At 39.1% G+C, this 24,609-nt stretch overlaps 1 long non-coding RNA gene and 1 pseudogene across 1 annotated transcript; both read left to right on the forward strand.

The window, feature by feature from the left end:
- The first annotated feature begins 3,773 nt into the window (after positions 1–3,773).
- On the forward strand, positions 3,774–5,890 carry LOC111439754. Its single transcript, XR_002709854.1, has 3 exons — positions 3,774–4,492; positions 4,603–4,658; positions 5,653–5,890. It is a non-coding gene; the product is annotated as an uncharacterized LOC111439754 (long non-coding RNA).
- Positions 5,891–15,251: 9,361 nt separating this feature from the next.
- On the forward strand, positions 15,252–21,458 carry LOC111439746 (annotated as a pseudogene).
- Positions 21,459–24,609: the final 3,151 nt, after the last annotated feature.

Consider the following 24,609-nt stretch of genomic DNA (forward strand, 5'->3'; position numbering starts at 1 on the left):
GTTTTTCATAAACTAAACATGTTTGACTAAAACATATGCTTAACATTTCAAGGTAATTTTTGGAAAATAAAATGGTTACGTTGATAACCAAATTAATAAATAACTAATAACATTTTTACTAAAATGTGAAAAACAAAATGAAAATGCCCAGAACCTTGCACCCTACCAACTAAGCTAGGCTCGGCTAAATTTTAACAAATGTTTATTGAATTCTATACAAATTTATTCCTCGTTTCATTTCTTTTATAATAATTTCCATAGTCCTTATGTTAAAACTGAGGTTGAAAGAATACTACGAAAAAACTTAATCCATGCATAATCAAGCATGAATTGCAAGTTGAACAGCAAGTTGCCGTGTTCAAGTTAAAATCCGAGATGCTTCAAATGTTGCAAACATTTGAGAAATTTCATGGGTTGTCTTCCGAGTATCCTTATTTACACTTAAAATCATATATAGGTGTAAGTGATTCGTTCTGATTTCAGGAAGTCAACCAGAAATGGATCAGATTAAGTCTATTTTCCTACTCATTAAGGATGCCGCAAAACCATGGTGAAAGACTCTGCCTTCGAGAACAATTAACTCATGGAATACTTAGGCTGAGAAGTTTGTAATCAAGTATTTTCCGCCCACCAGAAATGTCAAATTCATAAATTAAGTAGTAGTCTTTCAACAATTTGACAATGAGACTTAGTTGAGGCAGGAGAAAGGTTCCAAGGAATTGCTGAGAAAATTTCCCAATAACAAAATACCTCATTGCATACAAATGAAAACCTTCTACAATAATCTAAACAACACCAAAAAGCAAGTACGTCAAGGTTTTTAAGGGCATTCTAACTACATGAAAGAAATTTGAAGAATTCAATGTCTAGCCATGAATGAAGAATGCAGTGCAGTCCTTAAGAATAAAATCTCATTGAACGAGAAGGACCCACGATCGATCACTATTCTAGTAACAATAGAAGGAAAGGAAAAGAGTTAGGTAGAGCCTTATGTAGTTTAGGGACAAGCATACACTTTGAAAAGAACTAAACATGATTCGAGTACAAAAAGCACGTGGGAGATAGGTAAATATCTCTTAACATAGTCATGCTCAGCTAAAGACGACAATTATCCTATCTCGAATACATGTTACTAACTTCATTGAGATGCAAGAGAAGATTTCATGTAAGATCTAGATTCTATTTAATAATAATTTATAAAAGTTAACAGAGTTAGAAACCACTGTGTAAATAACTAATCTTTCGAATGATATGATTTAATTGGAATAGTGAGGGTTTTGTGAGAGACTAAATCCTAATCGATAATAGTTTTTATACCAAGAGTGGTGCACGGTACTCGTCAGGAAGGAACTATCATTTTTTATACAAAAGTAATAAGAAGAGGGTAATTATGGGCTCACAAGGTAGTTTTATTAGAAATCTTCAATATTGATGAAAAACCAAATCGTTTTGAGTTATGAATCAAGAGTTACGAAAATGAAAATGAAAATATACTTGAACAAAATACTTATGATTTCTAAAAAATTTGTCGCAAGAAGGAAGAAACCCATGGACATGTGTCATTTCTCAGTTTCTATGCCGATTTCAATGCTAACCAATTTTTTTTTATCTCAATTAGAATCCACGAGAGAATTTCAAGAATTTTTGGTGACTTTTGGACAGTAATTAAACTCAGGAAGGCATGAGACAAATCATGTAAGTAATCACTTAGTTTCTAGGCAAGTAATATTTGTAGGGATAGCTTAGATATGCATGCTAGTAAAATCAAATCGTAAGAGGTTAAATTTAGTATGACCAAAACATACAAGGATCAGATAAGCAATAGAACTGTCACACTCATTGTAGGTATATCTAAAATAGCCTTTGTATGTTGTAATTGACTGCTTACTACTACTGTGTACATAATTGTGTTGGAACAGAGGATGAGTATCTATGTATCTGCGTGTCTGCGCTCCAAGTGCTTGATAAATTTTATCTCCCTATATAGCACGTGTAATTGTATGCCAATTTATTATACATTAACTCTAGGTGGTTAAATGTATGATCTGTAGAGCGATAGTAGAAATTGAATAAGACTAAGGTGTTAGTGTCAACTTGGCTAGAACATGACCTAGAATGGAACGCTTCTAGTACTCCAAGCACATTACAATCGTGAGAGACGATCAAAGGGTGCAACCTTTAATGCTCTCGATCCAACTAGACTCAAGGAATCAAAACTAAGAAACCTGGATACATGAGTTCATGTCAAATGTAGCCTTCGAACTATTAGCGGTCGATATGGTGTTTGCAGAGTTTCTACTTCTCTTTCCACTCAGGTACAGTATCGTTGAGCAAGATATGAGGCCAATTAGAAATGTGTAGCCTAATAGTTTAGTTTTATTACCCTGCACGGGGGATCCGTCCTATGGGAGGGCGTGGATCATGTGGGTACTCAATGGAGTTGGCACACACAGGGGTTGCTCCCACAACCTTTGGTGACTTGTGATCATATGGGAACTACTTCCGGGTTCTGGGTCAGGGAAGTAGTTCGAGAGCGAAGCAACTCCACGAGAAGAGAAGCGGCTCGACTGAGTTCAATATGATAGCACCTCAATCTTGGACACCAGTTAACCATTTTGTAGGCTAAGCTAAGTCTATGATCAACAAGAGCTATATGCCATTAGTTGTGATATAACTTCATTTGATATTGTTTATTTCACAATTTCCTTTGCATCTATTGAGTGTTGTTAAGATTATTATTATTTGCTTGACTGTGTTTCTTTTTACGTAAACACTTTTTACCTTTATGTTTACGGTTTTTCTCATTCTCTATTGTAAGCCAAAATGGAGGTACACAAAAGCTTGAGAGTTCAAAAGGATATTTACTCAATTATCAAACCCCTATTCCAACCTCCCGGAGCCTATCTATCCACTTTACAATCTTGTCTTTGAACATCTATTGAAGCACTTATTTCCTTTAAAAGTAAGGGGAGGTGGACGTGTGCGGGTCACGGTTGGGTCGGGTTGGTAACGAGTCAGAGTAAAGTATGCGTGTGACCTAGAAGTCAAGTCAAGTGGGGTAGGCACGTGGGTTATTGGTCAAGGGTGACGGGTCGGCCAAGTGATATGGATTTGTACCCAATTCAAGCTCTATTGCAAAGATCTACTAATGGAGTACCCTTGGTAAATTCTCTAAAACCACATTAGGGAAGTCATGAGATCAGGGAAGTGTTGCAAAGGGTCGTAAAGTGGAAAAGTAAATAATGTAGCATTTGAAGCAAAAAGGAAAAATAATGTCGTATTCTAACCTAATGGCTACACAAAGACACAAGGCAGCTACCCTAACACTAGTTCCATGGTCTTCTTATCGACACTATCTTGATTTGTACAAGGTTTCTTATCTTAAAATATTCAATAAAAATTATACGAAACCAACTATAAAGTAGATATGTTGAGATATTTCTTTATCTTCAATAATTAGAATACAAGGTAACTTATCTTTGCCATCATTTTGTTTGAATCGATATCATCAAGAAGATGGATCTAAGGTTGAACGGGACGTTAAGGAGCAGATTTACGCTGGTACCAAGAAGAATTAGTTACTTTGGCCTAGGTCCACCAAGTAAGTAGCTCCACGATCGGGTTTGTTGGTGAATTGTATTATGTATGATGATGCATGACCGTTGCCATTACACGTGTCATATGTATAAATGATATATTACATTATGTTTTGTAATCTCATATTAGGTTGGGTTATGTCATGCTATGCTATGTTATTCCATATTATACTATTGTAACGGTAAGGGTTTCAAAAAGGCAAAAAAAAAAAAGGGAAACGCCTCAAATCTCGCCGAAAATCGTGAGATTTCCGGTGAGGCATGCCTTGCCAGCCAGGGCGTATTAATGCGCATTAAACCCTAGGTACCTTAGTAGCCGTCTTTTCCTTTTTGAGTCACTGTCATACCTGTGAGGGAGGAGCCGAAGGGTTTAGGTGAGGGATCAAAAATGTCGCTAGACTTCAGATCGGGTTGGGAGATCAATAACGCAGCAAGCTTTAGGTAGGAGCAGGCGCTAGTGTACGTCGGGCAAGGAGGGACAAACGCGCCACCAGAGATGGACGAACGACGACGCTTCCACAGGTGACAGTACCCAAGCCCGCGATAAGGGCTATTGAGGCGTTCGGGCGAGGAAGACGAAGCAGCGGGTGCGGGTCAACCCTCGGCATTCCGCGGTTCGTCTCAGCTGGCGTGCAGCCCACACCTCGCAGGCCGCACTCGGACACCACCATTGGGCCACGTTCCTTTTCGGCCCAAACCAGAGGCGCGCCCAGAAACCCGTTGCCGTTAGGGTTCTTCGCAGCCCGTCGGTTTCGGCTCTACCAGCGGCTCGGCTAGGTCGGCTGGGTAGTGCGGCTTGGCGGCGCGGCTCGGTGGCTCGACATCCAAACAGTATACCGATATCTAGGTTTTTGACCCTTCTGGAGCCATTCCCACCCTTGTTTCAGCCATCTGAGGTCAGTATAACTTCATTGTGATAAAATAGCTTGTGATAGGGACGTATCTTGGTAGCTAGGCATAAGAGCTAGTTGTGAAAGCACTCTAAGTGTATCATGTTATCTTATAGGAGGTAGTTAGGCGCCGGAGTTAGCATTGTGGGTGACTTCGGCCAAGGCCAAGGAGGTAAGTAACTTTACTGTTGGCGTTAGATATGTATGTATGTTGGTGCGTGCCCTGTGGCCCTTGCTCGCACCATGTGTGTTGTTGATGTATGCTAGGTTAGATGTTTCTTGTAGCGAAATGCTATGTATGCCATGTTTATGTATGTGATTCTTGCAGCGAAATGCTATGTATGCCATGTTTATGTATGTGATTCTTGCAGCGAAATGCTATGTATGCCATGTTTATGCATGTGATTCTTGCAGCGAAATGCTATGTATGTCATGTTTATGTATGTGATTCTTGTAGTGAAATGCTTTGTATGCCATGTTCATGTATGTGATGGTTGTGACACGGTTTGCTACCCTGTGTGTATGAGTTTGACTGACATGTCATGATTGTAATGAGAACCCCGCATGCCATGAATGAGATGACTAGTACGCTATGCTATGCTTGCTCGATGTTGACCCAGTTATGCTATGTAATGCATGAGAGGATGGAATGTTGTAGGTGTAATGCCATGGGGGTAAACCTTAAGAACCTCATATACACTATGGTTATGTACTTGGGGCACTCCCCCGTTATGCTACTGATGGTATGAACGCGTATATACGATATTGTGTTCGCCACGATATCATGCAGGCCCTCCTTTGTCCGTGGCGTCCGATATTGTATGTCATACATACCCGACCAAGCCAGGCCCAGGGGGTTCGCTTGCGAGCTCGCTTGGTGGGCCCACAGTCACACACGTGGGCCATGTGTGGGAAAGTACCATGCATCCACCTCACCCGGACATAGCAAGGGCCTAAGGCCATGGGAAGGAATGGAAGATAGACCCCTCTCTTAGTTTCTCTTTCTTAACGCTTGTGCTCATGTAGGTGTATTATGTGCGACATGTATGTGTATTGTGTGCGACTGCTTGTATCCAGATGTATGATTATGTGCTTAACCCCAATAGTGGGGCAACTTACTGGGTATTTTATATAATACTCAAGTCATGTGCTACCCATATTTTCAGGTAAGGGCAAGGCTCCCATGTACGGCTGACGGTGGAAGCTGCGAAGGCCATGGAAATCTTAAGGAGAGTTAGTGTCGTAGGCGCCTTGTTGGATTCTTTTGGGTTCATAGTTATTGCAATTGTTTCCTCTAGTTCTCTGTTGATTATTTCTAGGTTAGGTTGTCGTTATTGACTTCCCCAGGTATGAACTGCTTATAATAATGAACGCATTGTTGTTATTGAGACTGTCTTACGTGAACTCTTGTTCTGTTGATTATGCAAGTATAAGGTAACGTCACTAATTAGGTTAGAAAAAATTAGGGGCGTTACAACTATGTTATGTCATGCTATGCTATGGTATGCTTCAATATGTTGTGTGAGCCACGATAAGTTGAGATATACATAACATATTGTAGAGGAATTATATAAGGATAATTCACAAACTTAATATGTTATAAATAAATGGAGGTTTGTCTTGCATCATATAATACTTCATGATTAAAAGCTATGAGAACTTCATGCATATTTGTGTGTCATGTGCATCTGAATACATTCTCATTATGATGAGTATAAATGTGTACATTACTACGGTTGATTTATGACATTTATGTTTGTCATGAGGCCATGCCTGCCCTTTCCCCCATAGTATCTGGCACCTGTTAGCGAGTGCTATCCCGACGAGTCAAGTGCAAGGGGTGTGTGAACCTACCTGGTGGGCGCATGCTTGCACGCATGGGCCATATGTAGAGAAGTAGATATGTTGAGATTTTTATTTATCACCACGAGGGTGTCCAAAAGAAGTGATTTTTTCATCCACTAAGACCTATTTCACATTAAAAAAAAAAATATAGTTAGAATCATAATTAGGATAAAAATCTAGCCAAGGAAATTGAACCGACCAAAAACCATCTAACACTCACTGGCCACGCATTACCAAACATCGTTACATATTCTTCTCGCAACAGTCACATGCGAGTACCATGCAGAAGGTCAAGGTTTCTGGTCTGATAGTGGGCTAGGTCAGTTCAATTTTCTTTGGACAAAGGGTTGAATCGGGTTGGTTAGTGGGTAGCAGGTCGGTTTGGGTCAAACTACATGGGTCGGATCGGTATTGCAGAAGGTGGCGTGTCCTCATCTTGGTGGAGACATGTCGCTCCACGCCCGCTCCACGCCACGCTTGATACATCGTTCTACTCGACAATATAGATCCGATTAGGTTTTTTTACTTGAGTTTCAAATTTTTGTATTTTTTTATTTTGAACTCAAATCAACTTGGATCATCTTGGTTTCTTTATTAAAGTTGTGAATTTAGAAAAGTTGTAAGAAAATGCTGGAATCGGAGGAAAAACTTCATGGGGGTGGGTTGGTTGGGGTTCTAGCTGTTCTAACGAATCCCAAAAATTTCCTACACAATTATTTAATTATTATTATTATAACCTTAACTTTTATTACATAAAAAAAATCAACATAATAAAAAAATCAGTCCAAGATACTATGGCATAACATGATGAAATCAAGTGGAAATAAAAAATGCACGAAAATTTTAGTGAGGCATCGACATTCTTGCACCCCTCTCAGCCACACCCTACCCGATGCCCACACTGCTCCAATTGAACCCACAAGTATCCTGTCACCGTCACAACCCACCTACAAAGTAGAAAGGAAAAACACAGAGAGAAAACGAGAGAGAGAGAGATTTTCGAGAATACTCCAACAACGATAATCTCATAGATCTAGTGTCGAAACAATCAACCCACACTATGAAAGGGATCACCGACGATTGCACGTACGTAGGAGGTAAGCTCTCACGCCTTAACAATGTGATTCGTTGTCGGAAAAGAGGGTTTGAGTTTCAGATTTTAGACTCTTATAGATTTGCACGTTATAGGTGCATATAACTAGAAACACTTTGTGAGAAGCAAAGAAGAAGGGTCAACGACGAAGAACCAAAGGAAAAACGGCAAGAAACGAACGTCCGAGCGTCGTTTCAAAGGAGAGAGAAAACTAATTGAAAAACTCGAGAGAAACGAGTAGAGAAGACAAAGTCCGTGGACTTTGGGTCGAACCTAGATTCGTTACCCAGCTGCAGTCTATTAATGACACTATTCCACCTCGACCCAAACCAATCACTTGCAACCCATTCTGCTTCAGCCCCAACCGTGCGCTTGCAGCCCGATCGACACCCGAGTAATCGAGGCGCAACCTGCTACGACCCATGCATCAGCCCACACCTACAACAGCCTAGTACTGTGTCGCAATCTGTGACTTGCATACGCGTAATGACTCATGCCTCGACCTGAAGTCGCCAACAGCCACGTCGGACTTTGATTGCTCTATGTGGCACACCTGCAATACGACACTTCCACAGCTAAGTATGCTTAAATGGCTCGGCTCGACTCTACAGCTCAAAACTCACTCCTTCTTGACTCAGTAAAGGGAAAAATAGCTAATTTCCATAGTTCCAACCATCTCGAAGTTGAATTTGAGCTTGTTTAAGGCGAATAAGGTCAATAAGGTTAAATTTCTCAATTTAAATTCCACTGAGTTAAGAATTCTTAAACTACTAACGAAACGGGATGAATATTTTAATAGAAAACGTGATTGGAGTAATTTCGAGGAACGGGAGCGAATGTACTCGAATTAGGGAAAACGTCAGCTAAGGCCAAGCAAGCAAGTGGCCCTACCATCGTAAATAAAGTAAAAAAAAAAAAAAAAAAAACTCAGTCGCCGGAAAACCCGCGAGTTTTCCGGCGACCGCCGAGTTTCGCGGAACCCACGCGAAACCACGGCCACAGCACGCCCACCCTCAACCCACGACACCCTGCAAAGTTTCAGAGACCTGCAAAGGGAGAAAAGAGAGAAAATTTGGAGAGAGAGAGAGAGATTTCGGACAAACGTCGTCGAGTGTCCAGTTTCTCCGACGAGCCCTCAAACCACCCTCAAAGTAACACCAAACGGCCTGTTACCACCATAAGAGGGATCCCTAACGAAAGCACAATAACTCGGGGTGCGTTTTGTGTTATTTCCTAAGCGTCGTCGTCGGTAACCGAGGTCGGAAAGATTAGGTTTCTTAATCGATTCTTAGATCCATGGCTTTTAGGAGCTTTTAGGCCGCAAAACTCCCAGAAAAGAAAGAAGGACGACAAACAAAGAGGAAAAGGGAAGGAAGAGGACCGAAATCGGCAACGGAAACGCCGCGGGAAAGAGAGAGAAAGCTCGCCGGAAAATCGGCCGAAGTCGGGTAAGGAAGACGAGATCCACGGATCCGGGTCAACCCGAACCCAGAACCCGGGAGAGCCAGCCCGTTCCTCCCTTGGCCTCTACCTTCGGCCCAGCCCAACTTCAGCGGCCCAAACCTCAAGCCGGCCCAGAAGCTACGGTTCAGTTGAACCAACCCAGACCAGACCCACGGTCCAATTGAGCCGGCCTGTAAACCAAACTCCTGCGGCCCAGCCCAGTAAGCCGAGGCCCAACGAGTAGTCTTGGCCCAGTAGCCCTCCACAGCCCACGACCCGAACCGGGCTGCGACCCGCGCTTCGACCCGACACTGCCGCCCGACGTGGCTTTCTCTGCTACTGCCACGTGTCACTCAACGGCGCAGGCAGTCCCTCGGCTCGGCTCGGCGCAAACGGCTCGGGCTCCCTCCGGCGACCCTCCGGCGGCTCCTCCGGCGGCTCCAGCGGCTGTTCGGCTCGGCTCACCTGTTTTCAGCCCGGTTTCCACTGTTCCGACCCTCCCGAATTTGTTTTCGGCCCCGATTAAGGTATCCGAGGCCGTTTCAGAGCCGTATTTCACATTTATTAAATTATAGGTAAATTAATTGTGAAATACTAACGGAAAGTGGTGGACGGTGTGATAGGAAACAAACCCCAAGGACGTAGGGAGCGGCTCTCACGGAACGGGAGCTTACGTTTAGCGATTTAGGGAGTACTTCGGCCAAGGCCAACCAAGTAAGTGGCCTTACTATAGAATAGGCTAAATAATTCTATGAGTTATGATGATGTGTGGATTATGATGCTTGATGATATGCGCGGTATATACATAATTTGTTGAGTGACGCTTGATATGTTTGACGCACGTTGTGGCATTATGATGAGCATGATGATTGCATGATTTTTACCTTAATATGATGATGTTTTCCATATTGAGCATGCTAGATGATGATGAGTGCCATATTGCATCATGTCGTTAGATCGACGTAGGACACAACCCTAAGAGCATGAAAATGATATTAATATAAATATCCACGAGTATGCGTTACCTAGAGTAACAAAGAGATGAGACTAGAGGGTTGTGTCAAAAGAGACATTACGATGGATTTAGAGGGACCTCATGCATTTTGTATGTTCATAAGCATAGGGCTACTTCCCCTAGAGATGATGAGTGCGGACGCGCACCTTATGATGAGCGCGAAAGCGCACAGGTGCGAAAGCACACAGATAGGGTGTTCATGAGGCGCATGACACTATGGGGTTCCGCTGACCTCCGGACGTCGCTACAGATTAGCTTGACCAGAGGGTCCAGGGGGTGTGCGAGCGCCCTGGGGACTCACACTCGCACGTGTGAGTCGTGTGTAGGGAAGTACTACACATCCAATTTTTTCGAGACTGGAGGCCACCCCTAAGATGATTAGAGATAGGTCCCTATTCATGATTGCATGTGTTTGCATTAGCATGGCCCCTATAGTGGGGTCACTTACTGAGTATTTCTGCCGTGTGCCATATTGTTTTTTCAGGTAAAGGCAAGGCACCCATGTACGGTTGACGGTGGCATCGTGATCAGAGACTGTGGCGCGTGCATAGGATAGATGCATATTTAATTCCTAGTCTTAGTTAGAATAGGGCGTTTGCAATTCATTCATTTATATTAATTAATTTGTAGTCGTTTTATTTTATTTTCTTTTCTTTTTGGAACTCTAGCTCAATGTTTGAAACACGTAAGTCCGGCAGTGTTTTCCAAAGTTTTAATGTATTCTGAAGTTTTAAATTTTTCCGCTATTAAAAATGAGCATGCTTAGATTTTTATTCTGCATTAGAGATGAGCATGAGACGTTAGTGGCGACTCTGGATATGTGGAAATTTAGGGTCGTTACACTGTAACGACCGTAAATTTCCACATACTCAGAGTCGCTACTAACGTTTGATGCTCATCTATAATGCGGAAATATAACTCTTACATGAACATAATTGATAACGTAAATTTAAAAAAAAACGTTTAAAACAACTTCTTCTCTAGAAAACACAGCCATGGTCTTACGTGTTTAAATATGAAATACTGAACATTTAGAGAAAACAAAAACAAATACAAAATAATTTAAAACAATGAAATGCAAAACAACCTATTCTAACTTAAGACTACAAATTTAAATATGAATCTACCCTATGCACGTGCCACAGTCTCTGCTCGCGATGTCGCCGTCCTCCATACAAGTGCGCCTTGCCTTTACCTAAAAAATGATGTGGCACACGGCCTGAGTATTTCAAAGAATACTCAGTAAGTGGCCCCACTATAGGGGCCATGCAAATGCAAACACATGCAATATGATTTAGAGACCTATCTCTAATCATCTTAGGGGTGGCCTCCAGTCTCGGAAAATTGGATGTGTAGTACTTCCCTACACACGACTCACACGTGCGAGTGTGAATCCCCAGGGCGCTCGCACACCCTCTGGACCCTCTGGTCAAGCTAATCTGTAGCGACGTCCGGAGGTTAGCGAAACCCCATAGTGTCATGCGCCTCATGAACACCCTCATCTGTGTGCTTTCGCACCTGTGCGCATTCGCGCTCATCATAAGGTGCGCGTCCGCACTCATCATCTCTAGGGGAAGTAGCCCTATGCTTATGAACATACAAAATGCATGAGGTCCCTCTAAATCCATCGTAATGTCTCTTCTGACACAACCCTATAGTCTCATCTCTTTGTTACTCTAGGTAACGCATACTCGTGGATATTTATATTAATATCATTTTCATGCTCTTAGGGTTGTGTCCTACGTCGATCTAACGACATGATGCAATATGGCACTCATCATCATCTAGCATGCTCAATATGGAAAACATCATCATATTAAGGTAAAAATCATGCAATCATCATGCTCATCATAATGCCACAACGTGCGTCAAACATATCAAGCGTCACTCAACAAAATATGTATATACCGCGCATATCATCAAGCATCATAATCCACACATCATCATAACTCATACAATTATTTAGCCTATCCTATAGTAAGGCCACTTACCTGGTTGGCCTTAGCCGAAGAATTCCCTAATTTATTTACGTAAGCTCCCGTTTCTCGAGAACTACACCAAATGTTGCCAAGGTTTGCTTCCTATCGCATCGTTCGTCACATTTTGTTAGTATTTCACATTTTAATTAATAATCCAACTAACAATGTGAATACAACTCTAAAACGGTCTCAGTAAAAATCGAATTCCACGTTTTCATTGTTTCTAAATTTTGGTTGGGTAGTAAAACTTAAATTGAAAATATGTCAATATTATTTCATGGTGCTTCAATCCTTCAATCCAACTATGGTTTGTTATTGGTACAAATAATAATAATTGCTCACATCTTCCATTTTCCTTCTCTCTATCTTCTTTTTATTTCATATGAATGACTATGCAGTTATAAAATAATATTCTGTTTTCTTCTCCTCCCTAGCATGACTATCAATCAACAGAAGCCATTTTCAATATTTTTTTTTTCTTCTCTTCCCTAAAAACTACCATCATTAACAGAAGCCATTTTCTATTCTATTTTCTTCTCTTTCATTTTTCAATCTATTATGTTTTCTTCTCTTTCCTAAAAACTACTATCAACCGAAGCTATTTTCCGTCTCTTCTGTTTTCTCCTCTCTCTCAAATGACTATCCAATTCGATTAGTCATTTTCAATCTATTTTAATTTTCCTCAGTAAAAATGCCTATGCATCCATCAATTATGATTTTCTTCTCTTTCCTAAAAATGATGATTCAATTTAGATGCAATTCATAAAGCTATTTTCAATCAATTTTGATTTTCCACCAGATATCCAAAAATCTAAATAATTGAAAAGAAGATCTAACATAACTTTTCTATCTCTTGCAAAAGATAAAAGAAAAGGAGATCTAACTTACCGATTACTTTTCCATCTCTTTTCATTCCTATTAAATCTGCTTGAAGTGAAGGCCATCTTCAATTCTTCTCTCCCAAAATCTGTGTCTTTCCTTTGTTTCTGTCTCTCATTTTTCCCAGATCTGCCATTTTTTTGTTTCTGTTTTGTTTTTTTAGATCATTTTGCAGTTGCAAGAGGTGTCCCGGAGATATTTGGGGAAGGTGGAGAGAGAGAGTGATAATTTACTTTTTTTTTTATTTTTTTATTTTTTTTAATTATAATTTACTTATTCTTATTATTATCTTTTTTTTTTCTTTTCTCTTTTTTTTTTTTTCGAGTCGTTACAGTTCGGTTATAATTTTTTGTTGTATGATGACATGTGCTCGTGGCTCTACCGTGTTATATGCCTGTATATGCAAACTGTTATGAAATGATATGTATATATTATGATACGTGAATGTTACGTTGTATGTGATGAATTTATATGTTTATGATATGATATGTTGATCAAAACATGCTCGACATATGCTATATGACTGTTATGATACATGATATGATACGATATGTGCATGATGTGGATTGTTATATTTGAAAGCATAAAAACGTTATGATATGACATATGTGTGACATGAATGATATGATATGATATGATTGACATGTAAAACGACGAGCTACATGAAATACAACCCCTGACATATGCATGAAAGGTATAATAAACGATATGAAAAATGATATGCTATGAAGGAAACGCTAACGGGATTGTATTATATGATAACGAAAATGGAAAAATATTGGGACCTCATGCATTATTGTGTGCTCCTGCATTGGGGGATACCCCTTCTCCTTCTCGATAGTACGAACGCGTACTCTACGAGGTAGGGTAACGATCATTATGTTTATCATAATGCAGTTGTAACGGTTGTTATTCCTAACGGGTGTCTGCCATCAACATCTACCAGAGAATGCTCCCCCGACCAGAAAGGGGCCCAGGAGGTATGCAAACTGACTTGTGGGTCCATGCTCGCACGTGTGGACTGTGTGTAGGAAAAGTACACATCCAAATTGCTTGTTTAGGAAAACCGCTGTAGGAAAATAGATTGTTATGATAGGTCTCATTCATGAAATTATATGTGCTTGCATTTAACTCCAATCGGGGGTCACTTATTGAGTATTTCTTAAAATATTCTAGTCATGTGCTACTCTCATTTTCAGGTAAAGATAAAGCTCCCCTGTACGGTTGATGGTGGCATCGCAACTAGGAGACCATGACCCATACTTAGGGTAGTTTCATAATTTGAATTATTAGATTATAGGTTAGTATAGGTTAGTTGCATTTTCATACTCTAAGACATTTTTATTTTATGTTATTTCTTGTTTATTTCAACGTGTATTATTTTATTTAAAGGCCTTAGAAGTTACCGGTAAGAACAAGGTTATATTTTTACTATAAAGTTTGAATGAAGTATTTCCACATTATATGATCATGATACGTATACAATAACAACGACCTTAGGTTATGAACAAAATTTAGGGTCGTTACAAAATTTCTCTAACGATACCAGACAAGCTCACAATAAAAATAGGCCACACGGACATTTATCCTTATCTTCTTTCTAAAACCATTATTAACGTAAATACAACTACCAATGAAAATACCTAAATCTAATCTGTAATCGAATTCCCTACAAAAGATGTTCACGCAAACTGGTCTAACTGGATTTGGAATTGGTTCTATTATAGCCTCATTAATTGATGTATAAAATTATGTCAAAAAATAATTATGTAGTGTGCGTAATTTAACTTTAATTGTCAATTAGCATTAATAATAAAAATAATTTAATCATAAATATAAAAGGACAAAATAATTGATTAAAAAAAATCTCTTTATAAAAAGCAAGTAAATATCACGTAAGCATATTTAATAGTAACTTAGAGGTATTTCTTCCCTTAATTTTATTTCAAACCTTCCTACCTCAATTTATTATATTTAAAAAAAACTGAAAAATAATTCTTCTTAAAAAGAAGTGATCAAGTTATATATGACTAGTGAGAGATCGCACATCGGTTGAGGTGGAGAACGAAATACTCTTTATAGGGGGTGTGGAAACCTCTCCCTAACAAACGTGAGGAAAAGCCCAAAAGAGAAAGTCCAAAAATGATAACATCTCCTAACGGTGGGTCTAGACCATTACAAATGATATTAGAGCAAGATACTGGGCGATGTGCCAACAAGGAGGTTGAACCCCGAAGAAAGGTGGATTTGGTGGGGGTTCCAACTCCATTGAAGAAAGAAACGAGTGCAAGCGAGGACACTGAGCCTCACAGGGGGGGTGTAGTGTAAAATCCTACATCAATTGGGGAGGAGAACGCTATATATGACTAGTCTCGATGGCAGGCAATCTCATGGCAAGCAAACTCGACTTAATTGGATAAAGTTGTAATTTCACGAATCAAATTCATTTGCATGTACTTTTCATCGGATATAAATTAGCAAGCAAACATAACTAGACTTAGCTCAAAATTGAGAAATCTGTCTGTATTTAGATGGAGATATTGGTGAGTATTAGGGTTTCCATTTTGGTGGTGGTTGTGGTGTGGTTAGCGGTATGGGGATGGAGATTTCTGAACTGGATTTGGCTGAGGCCCAAGAAGCTTGAGAGGTGCCTCAGAAAGCAAGGCTTCGCCTTTCTTTAGATGCCTCAGAAAGTAAGGCCCAAGAAGCTTGAGAGGTGCACATCATGGACCCTGATCAACTCAAAGCTGCACTTTCTTTAATGCATGATATTCAAAAGCATCAACCCTCTTACAAGGTTGCTTTTCGATGGACTTACTAGTCATGAAGGACCCAAATGGGTTAAACATAGAAAGATAATCAATCCAGCCTTTCATTTCAAACACTTGAAGGTATGCTTTCTTCTTGTAATTAGATTTCAAAATAAATAAACTCATAATTAGTATTTATAAGTTTAATTTTGTACAATTGTTGATGTCGATACGACTCGTAACAGCACAAGCTCACTGTTAGTAGATATTGTCTGTTTTAGACCGTTACATATCACCGTCAACCTCACAGTTTTAAAACATGTTTGCTAGGGAGATGTTTCCATACTCTTAATACTTCATTCCTCTCTCCAATCGATGTGGAATCTCACAATCCACTCCACTATTGGGCCCAACGTCCTCGCTGACACTTGTTCCTCTCTCCTCACTGGCACACTACTAGTCTCTAGCTCTGAAACCATTTGTAACAGTCCAATCCCACCGCTAGTAGATATTGTACTCTTTAGGCTTTCTCTTTCGGAATTCTCCTCAAGATTTTTAAAATGTGTGTGATAGGGAGAGGATTCCACACTCTTGTAAATGCGTCTATTTGTGAGATCCTACATCAGTTGGGGAGAAGAACGAAGCAAGGATGTGGAAACCTCTCTCTAACAGACCCGTTTTAAAAACTTTGAGAGAAAGTCTGAAATGAAAATTCCGAAGAAGACATATCTGCTAACGGTTGGCTTCAATTGTTATACAACTAACAGTTAGATTGGTTTAAAAACATTGAGTAACAAATTTTTGCAAGTCTAATTGTTCATATATATGCTTAAATTACTATACAGGATATGGTGCATGCAATGTGTGAGAGTTGCACTGAGATGATTAGGAAGTGGGAAGAAGTGGTCTCAGAAGATGGATATTATGAATTGGATGTAAAGCCTCATTTGAAAAACTTGGCAGCTGATGTGATTTCTCGAACAGCATTTGTAAGCCGCTATGAACAAGGAAAAATGATCTTTATACGTCTAAAACAACTTGAGAATCTAGTTGTTAAAGCTATATCTACCGTTTACATACCTGGATGGAGGTGAACTCATGCACAATTCAATTTATAGATTCTTATTTATTGCTTAAATACCTAATTCTTTAGACATGAATATGAGTTTTTTTTAGGCTTTGCCTTTAGGGATATTCCTCAAAGTTTTAAAACGCTTATGCTATGGAGAGATTTTCACACTCTTAGAAAGAATGTTTCGTTCCCCTCTCCAACTGATGTGGGATCTCACAATCCACTCACTTTTAGGACTCAGAGTCCTCCGTGGCACTCGTTCCTCTCTTCAATCGATGTGGAATCTCACAATCTACCCCCTTTAGGGCTCAGCGTCCTCACTGACACTTGTTCCTCTTTCAATCGATGTGGGATCTCACAATCAACCCTCCTTCGAGGCCAGCATTCTCACTAACACTCGTTTCTCTTTCCAATCGATGTGAGATCTCACAATCAACCCTCCTTTGGGGCCCAGCATTCTCACTGACACTCATTCCAATTTCCAATCGATGTGGGATCTCACAATCAACCCTCCTTCGGGGCCCAACGTCCTCACTGGTACACCACCTAGTGTCTAGCTCTGATACCATTTGTAACAACACAAGCCCACCGCTAACAGATATTGTCCTCTTTTGGCCTTCAGTTTTGGGCTTCCCCTCACGGTTTTTAAAACGTGCCGGCTAGAAAGAGGTTTCCACACCAATAAAAACTGCTTTGTTCCCCTCTCTAACCAATGTGAGATCTCACAATCTATCTCCTTCGAGGCCAACATCCTTGCTGGCACTCATTCCTCTCTTCAATCGATGTGGGATCTCATAGGAACCATATTTATGAAATTTTGTATATCTTATTATAACGTTTGTGCAGATTTGTACCAACGAAGTCAAACAATAGAATGAAAAAGATGAGCAAAGAATTAAAAACGTTGCTCTTAGGCGTTATTAACAAAAGGCAAAGGGCTATGATGGCAGGTGAAGCTATGCATACTAATCTATTAAGCATCCTCTTTGAATCAAATAAGAAAGAAATTCGAGAGCACGAAAACAATGATATTGGAATGAGTACCAAAGACATAGTAGAAGAATGTAGAATCTTTTATCTTGCTGGCCAAGAATCCACAGCAATGCTACTAGTTTGGACTATGGTTTTATTGAGCTCATACACAAAATGGCAAGATCTAGCAAGGAAGAGGTCCTACAAGTCTTTGGAAACAACAAACCAGATTTTGATAGTTTAAATTGCCTAAAAATTGTGAGTAACACTCTCTTCTATGTATTTTCATTTTTTTTATTATTTAATTGGTTAAACTTTATGTTATTCCAAACATTTAGGTTACGATGATATTGAACGAAGTCCTAAGATTATACCCACCAGTAGGGTTACTTACTCGTCTCGTTCAAAACAAAACAAAACTTGAAAACTTGACTTTACCAGCGGGAATGATGCTGAGTTTTCCAATTGTTCTTATCCATCGTGATAAAAAGCTATGGAGTGATGATGCAAATGAGTTTAATCCTGACAGATTTGCTGAGGGAGTTTCAAAAGCGACACAAACTCAAGTTGGGTTCTTCCCATTTGGATGGGGTCCTCGCATATGCATCAGACAAAACTTTGCCATAAGTGAGGCCAAAATTGCTCTATTGATGATTCTACAACAGTTTTCTTTTGAGCTTTCTTCGTCCTATACTCATGCTCCAATATCCAATTTAATTATTAGACCTCAACATGGAGCTCATATCATGCTACGTAAACTTTACTTAGGTAAACAATGTTGGGATATGGAGCCTAGAATATCTATGGTAAAGATCTGGTATAGATATATATGCAGATATTTTGTAAAGATTTGGTAAACCTATATTTAGTAAACTGAAACCATATATATACGAAAGGAGTGATTCCAAAATGTATTTTTTTTTTCATTGGCTGTATTCTCACATGTCATCAATAAAATCTTTAGCCAATATTTCTCCATTAATTTTCTCTCTCCTATTCTTTGTGTCCATCTTGATCGAGTGTGAGTTGTTGTGCGATCCTAACAAATGGAATCAGAGCTAGGTGAGATTCACCACCATCAGTGAAGATAGAAAGTTCAAAGATTGGAATTGGGAAGTTTGATGCGATTTCAGTTTCTGGAAGATGCAGATTAAAGATTATTTGTACCAGAAAGATCTTCACGAGCCCCTGTTGGGGGTGAAGTGACCACAGATCAGTGAAAGCTCAAGGATCATCAGGCCCTAGGGTTGATCCGGTTGACGCTGTCTAGAAACGTGGCTTTTAACATCATTAAGGAGAAGACAACGCCCGATCTGTTGAAAGCGTTGTCGAATATGTAAGACAAACTGTCGGCTATGAACCGTCGACTACGAGGATCTAAGAAACTGAAGTTTGATGAAATCCGAGATGTAGTTCACAGCGAAAGTATTTGCTAATGAGAAATTGGAGATTCATTTGGTAGTGCTCTAAGTGTTGACTAAAGGGGAAGAAGTAAATCGAAGGGCCTAAACAAAGGTCAATCAAAATCAAATAACCATGAAAAAATTTCAAACAGACCAAACGTGACGTGTTGGAGTTGTGAAGAAAAAGGTCACTTTCAAATAGATTGTACAAAACCAAAGAAGAAGCAGAATCACAAATCAGAAGAGGATGATGATTCTATAAATTCCCCAAAAGATATTAGAGATACTCTAATCCTTAGTGTTGGACAGTCCGATTGAATCCTGAATTTTGGATTCAGGTGCATCTTTTTACATAATACTACACATCATCAGTTCATAACAATTAGTCATAGGAGGGTACCAGCTAAGGCGAATAACTAGCATGCATACAGTACAAGCGAATCCTATAAGTATTTCTATCTAAACACTGGTTAGTGACTTACCTGGTTGACGCGTGCCTTTTCGCTAGCGTTTCTATGCCTGTGAGATGTCCAAAAGTACTGATATTCTTCAATTAGGTCCCTATTCACATAAAAACAGTATTAGAACTGGAATTGGGACAACAATCGGGTAAACAGAGGACGAATGGGCCGAACATGGGCGTCTCACACGCTGGCTGTGCGCCGACCATGCGCAAGGAAGTGGGCCAGTTGTAGGCCGCATGCGCGACTACCACACGTGGCTGCTTCTACACAGTCGCGAGTCGGGCGGTCCGGTTCGACTCAGCTCAGCTCGAGTTTGCAGTTCGGCTCGGGGTTTGCAGGCAACATGTGTCGTCGTCTCACTAGAGCTGCATTGCTCTAGCCGACGATCGACGTGTGTCTGGTACCTGCCGAGCCGCCCTCCGCCGCTCGCTGGCCGACACAGAGTCCCTTTTTTTTCTTCTCTCTCTTCTACAATCCATAACACAGAGTCACATTTTAATTTTTATATCTTTTGATTCTGAGTTCGGATCGATATGATTGCTTTAGCAAGATTTTAGATCATGTTACGAGCTACGTCCTGGTATTTTTTTTTTGTAATTTTTGCTTAACTACCAGACGAGTTCAGAGTGTCAAAAGTTCGCTTACCATTCTTGGACGATTCTCAGATCTCCGCCTTTGGATCGAGATTTCGGTCAAACTTCTTCACAGATCGTGTGTAGAATTGTTTCTAGGTGAACATATCAACATTTTAGGACTCGGTTCACTTAGGAAAAACTCAGATCTGAAAATATCGTTCAGAACCTTACCTCACAAAACGTTCTTGGATCTTGAACCTTACCTCACGGCGACTCTTTTCTATTTCCTCTCACTTTTTCTCTCTAACTTCTTTTTTCTCTTGCAGGAGGTTTGATGGGGTTTTCCTTGAACCTCTATTGTGGCTGGAGAGGCAAAATGCCCTCTGTTGACTTAGCCAACTTTTTTTTTTTTTTTTTTTGCGTTACATCGTGGAAGATTTTAAAGGGTGTTATGGTGGTAGCACGTGGTACAAAATCTGGAATCTTATACACCTCTGTAGGGTGTATGAACATGGCTATTGTTGCTGAGAGTGTTTCAAATTCAAGTCTATGGCATAATAGACTTGGACATATGAGCGTCAAAGAAATGAAGATGCTGGCTGCGAAAGAAGTTATGAAAGGTCTGAAATCTGTTGATATAAGTTTTTGTGAGAACTATGTTATGAGCAAACAGAAACGAGTTAACTTCATAAAGACTCCCAGAGAATTGAAGAAAGTGTCATTGGAAATGGTCCATACAGACGATTGCGAACCATCTTTAGTTACATCACTTGGAGGATCAAAGTTCTACGTCACTTTGATTGATGATTTCAACAAGAAGGTATGGATTTATTTCTTGAAACATAAGTCAGATGTATTTGCCACCTTCAAGAAGTGGAAAGTTGAAGTTGAAATTCAGACCGGCTTGAAGATCAAATACTTGAGGTCTGATAATGGAGGAGAGTATGACAAGTCAGAATTCAAAACATTTTGTACAGCGGAGGAATTCAATTAACGAGGATTGAGAATATTTGTTGAAACCACCACACCTAAATGGTGTGAAAGTTTTCTATTTATAATCAAATAAATTACAAGGACATGGGAAGAGTAATAAATGGAAACATACCTATGGTAAGCGGTAATGGACGGAAAATATCTAGATATTTGCATATAATTTAGTACTAAATATATGGTAACCTATAATTTAGTACTAAATATTGTTAACACCCCCTCCCCCCGTAAGCTAAGTGTCGAATTTGAACAAACGTGAAGCTCGGAACTGAAAAAATCAAAGAGAGGTCGAGAAACACTTTTTGTGAAGATGCCAGCAATCTGGTTCAGAGGAGACGTAGAAAAACACTTTCTTGGCCATCAAAAACTGTAGAGGGATCGTCGCTCAGCAACGATGCTGCCCTGGCTCCGGCGAGAATATATCAAACCCATGAGTATGAGGGGGAAAACCCAGAGGAAGAAGGAGAATGGAGAGAGAGGGTTCAATGGTGATTATGAAGAAGAGAGGAACAAGAGAGGAAGAAGATGGCAGAAACTGAGAATGTGGACTCTCGGGTGTATTTTAGACAAAGAAAGAAACAGAGGGGCGGAGACGGAGTGATGTTTATGCCTTGAGGACTAGTTTTCTATCGTACAAATATGTACGAGTAAGAATATCCCGAGTATATTTTGCAAGAAGAGTTTCCAATGGTGACTTCGAAGGAGCAGTAGGCAGAGCCAGTGGAGAAGTTGTCGGCGCCAAATTCAACTTGAATAATTGTTTTGATGCTTGATATTCTTGATATCATTTAGAGTTGGATTACCCTTTTCTAGTCCTTGGGGAATATTTTTGAAGGGACTGGCTTTAACCTTTTCTCCGTAGTAGTTGTCAAATTCAACTTCTTCTAACGGAGGATGTTTTGAATATACCTCGTCTCTTCTGGTGGTTTTCCAGTTCCTTTGGGTCAAGGTACATACTTGCAAAATATTTTCTTCAAACCATTCGAAGAAAGGTATATTTTCTTCTATGATTTCCAAATGAAAATATCACTGAGCTCTCAATTTATTTCACTCACCATCTTTGTAGGTTTGAAAGAAGGCATTTCTCTTTGAAGAATTGACAGTTGACATGAAATCTGCTCTTAATAATTCCTTGTCTGTTTGGAAATCAGTTCTAATGACATTAAGCTGACTTTCATAGACAGATTTAGTATCCATATCAGTATGGGATGGAGATCTTGAGCCATCTTCGTAGTGGATCGATGCTCTTCTTTTATTGTAATTGGCGTTCTTTACTTTTAAAGGGACATGTATTGAGCTCGAAACTCCTGAAGTACTCGGTCTGGAACTCAGAAATTCTTTTACTCTTTGATTTGACGAAGGTTCTTCATTGAACTTTATTTCAATGCTTCCTTCATCATGTTCAATGATTTGGATAGGGTTTTGAGATTCTTTTCTTTTGGGAAGACTGACATCTCCTATTTTTTCTGGAGAGTATTTTTTGTTATTTGATCCCAAGAGAGGGATTTTTTAAACTGTCACAGGAGACTTCGAATATTGTCACGAAGGCAAAAACGTACGTTGAAATTTTAATTTTTTTTAGTAGAATAGTTTTCTGTTCTTTCAATTGATTTTCGAGAGAGCTATTCGCCCATCCATACCCTCCTTACATTGATGAAGTCTTTTTATAGACTTTGGATTTAAGAGTAGATTTGAAAAACATAAACTAATAGATAAGATTAAATCCAGAAGACAAGACCATGCTAGATCTGCTTTTCTAAAAAGTAAGAAAAGACATAAAACAAACTAATAATGTAAAAGACTAATAATTCATATGTGAGACTTCAGTGTGGCTGACAAGTTGTCAATCTTTGTTTGTCATTTTGTTCTTTATTAAAATGTCTTCAATAAAGATGTCAGGTTGTTGATAAGATTTTCTTTAGAATCTTTCATATGACTAAGCACCCAAGCTTGCCAACAGACTTACAGTGCATCCCGCGTCTTACCACCTGGAACTATCTGCGGGCTATTTGCCAACCAGAGTCCATAGCATAACTATCTGCGGTCATTGGAGTAGAGGAGTTTGAAGAAGAAGTATAGGCTTTTTCCTTTTTTCAATGGTCTTCCTTTCGGTCATCGAGAGATGAAGAAGAGTGGATGAAGAGAGTGTGTTTTGAAAGTAGGAATTCTCTTGAGAGGTAATCTGCAAAGGAGTTTTCAATTCTTTTTATATGCAAAATTTGGAAACTCAGGCAAAATTTTGGAAATGGAAGAACATAAAATTGCCTGTCATCGAGCAAAAATTTGTTTTGATACAAGATTTTTCACATCTTTCTCTAAAACAAATTTGGATACTATAAAATTCGTTTTAATAACAAAGCTTTTGTTAATTAAATCGCTATGAAATTTATGTAGACAAACTACTATTGAAAGTATTTCTTTCTTTCCTGTTGAGTAATTCTTTTGAGTAGAATTTCATATCCGTGAATAAAAATGGACAATAGATTCTGTCTTGTCACGAGACTTTTCAGGATTCCCCCATATCCGATATCGAATGTATCGGACTCTACTATTAAACTAGTTTTTGAGTTTATCAAAGATAAACACGGAATTAATTTAACAAGAGATTTGATTTTTTGGACTATTTTAGTGTGTTCTTCAATACACGGTTTTGGATTCTTTTTTAGTCTCGGAGTGGTTTGTAAATGAGTTTGATATTTTGGAGGAGATCTAAACATAATGGAGACATCTCAAGAATCTTTGGAGTTGGGTTTGATAAGTGATTTGATCCAAAAAATTTGAAGCAAATTCAATGGATCTTTGGGTTTAATTAGACCTAAATGGATTTCAAATGGGAGAAAGCCGATTTTTGTTTGAAAAAGTTTGATTTTTTATTTAGACACAACTAAACCATTTCTTTTGAAATGTTTGAAGATGTTTAAAATGTTGGTCCATGTTGAGAAAAAAAAAGAACATCTCAATATAAACAATTGAAAAATCTTGAAAAGGATTAAAAATATCATTCATAATTTTTTGAAATTCGGATGGAGCGTTTTTAGCCCAAATGACATAACGTTCCATTCGTATTGTTCGAAAGGGACGTTGAAAGCTGTTTTGTATGTTTTTTTTTGAAACCTCGATATGTCAAGATGCTGAAATCATATCAAATTTTGAAAATATTTTTGAATTTGAAATGGTTTGTATTAAATTCGATTTATTTGAAATTGGATATCTAATCCATTCCAAAACCTTATTTAAGGGTTTGTAGTTTATTACGAGTTGTGGGACTCACGTTCCTTCTCATCTTGGTTGTTGACGTAAAAAGCCGCGTATGACTAGGGACTCTTGGATGGGCTAATAAGACCTTTCTGCGAAAGATCATTCATTTCTGTTTTTGCAGAATATTAGTATCTCTTTATTCATTTAAATAGGCGGGGCCTTCGTAGGAATATTTTTATCCTCGAAATTTTTTATGTAAAGAAGATTGACTATAGTTATTTCCTAATCTAAAAGGCATTAGGGATATTTGAACAAATTTCATTTTTTATTTGATTTTGTAAGGCTTTAATTTTAGATTGGAACAACTTTGAAGTTGTTCTTCTATTTTTTTTTTTTTTTTTTTAATGAAATCTTTTTTTCATACTAGAGATTTGCCTTTGTAATT

Source organism: Cucurbita moschata, unplaced genomic scaffold (genome assembly GCF_002738365.1).
Source record: "Cucurbita moschata cultivar Rifu unplaced genomic scaffold, Cmos_1.0 Cmo_Scf00105, whole genome shotgun sequence".
NCBI lineage: Eukaryota > Viridiplantae > Streptophyta > Magnoliopsida > Cucurbitales > Cucurbitaceae > Cucurbita > Cucurbita moschata.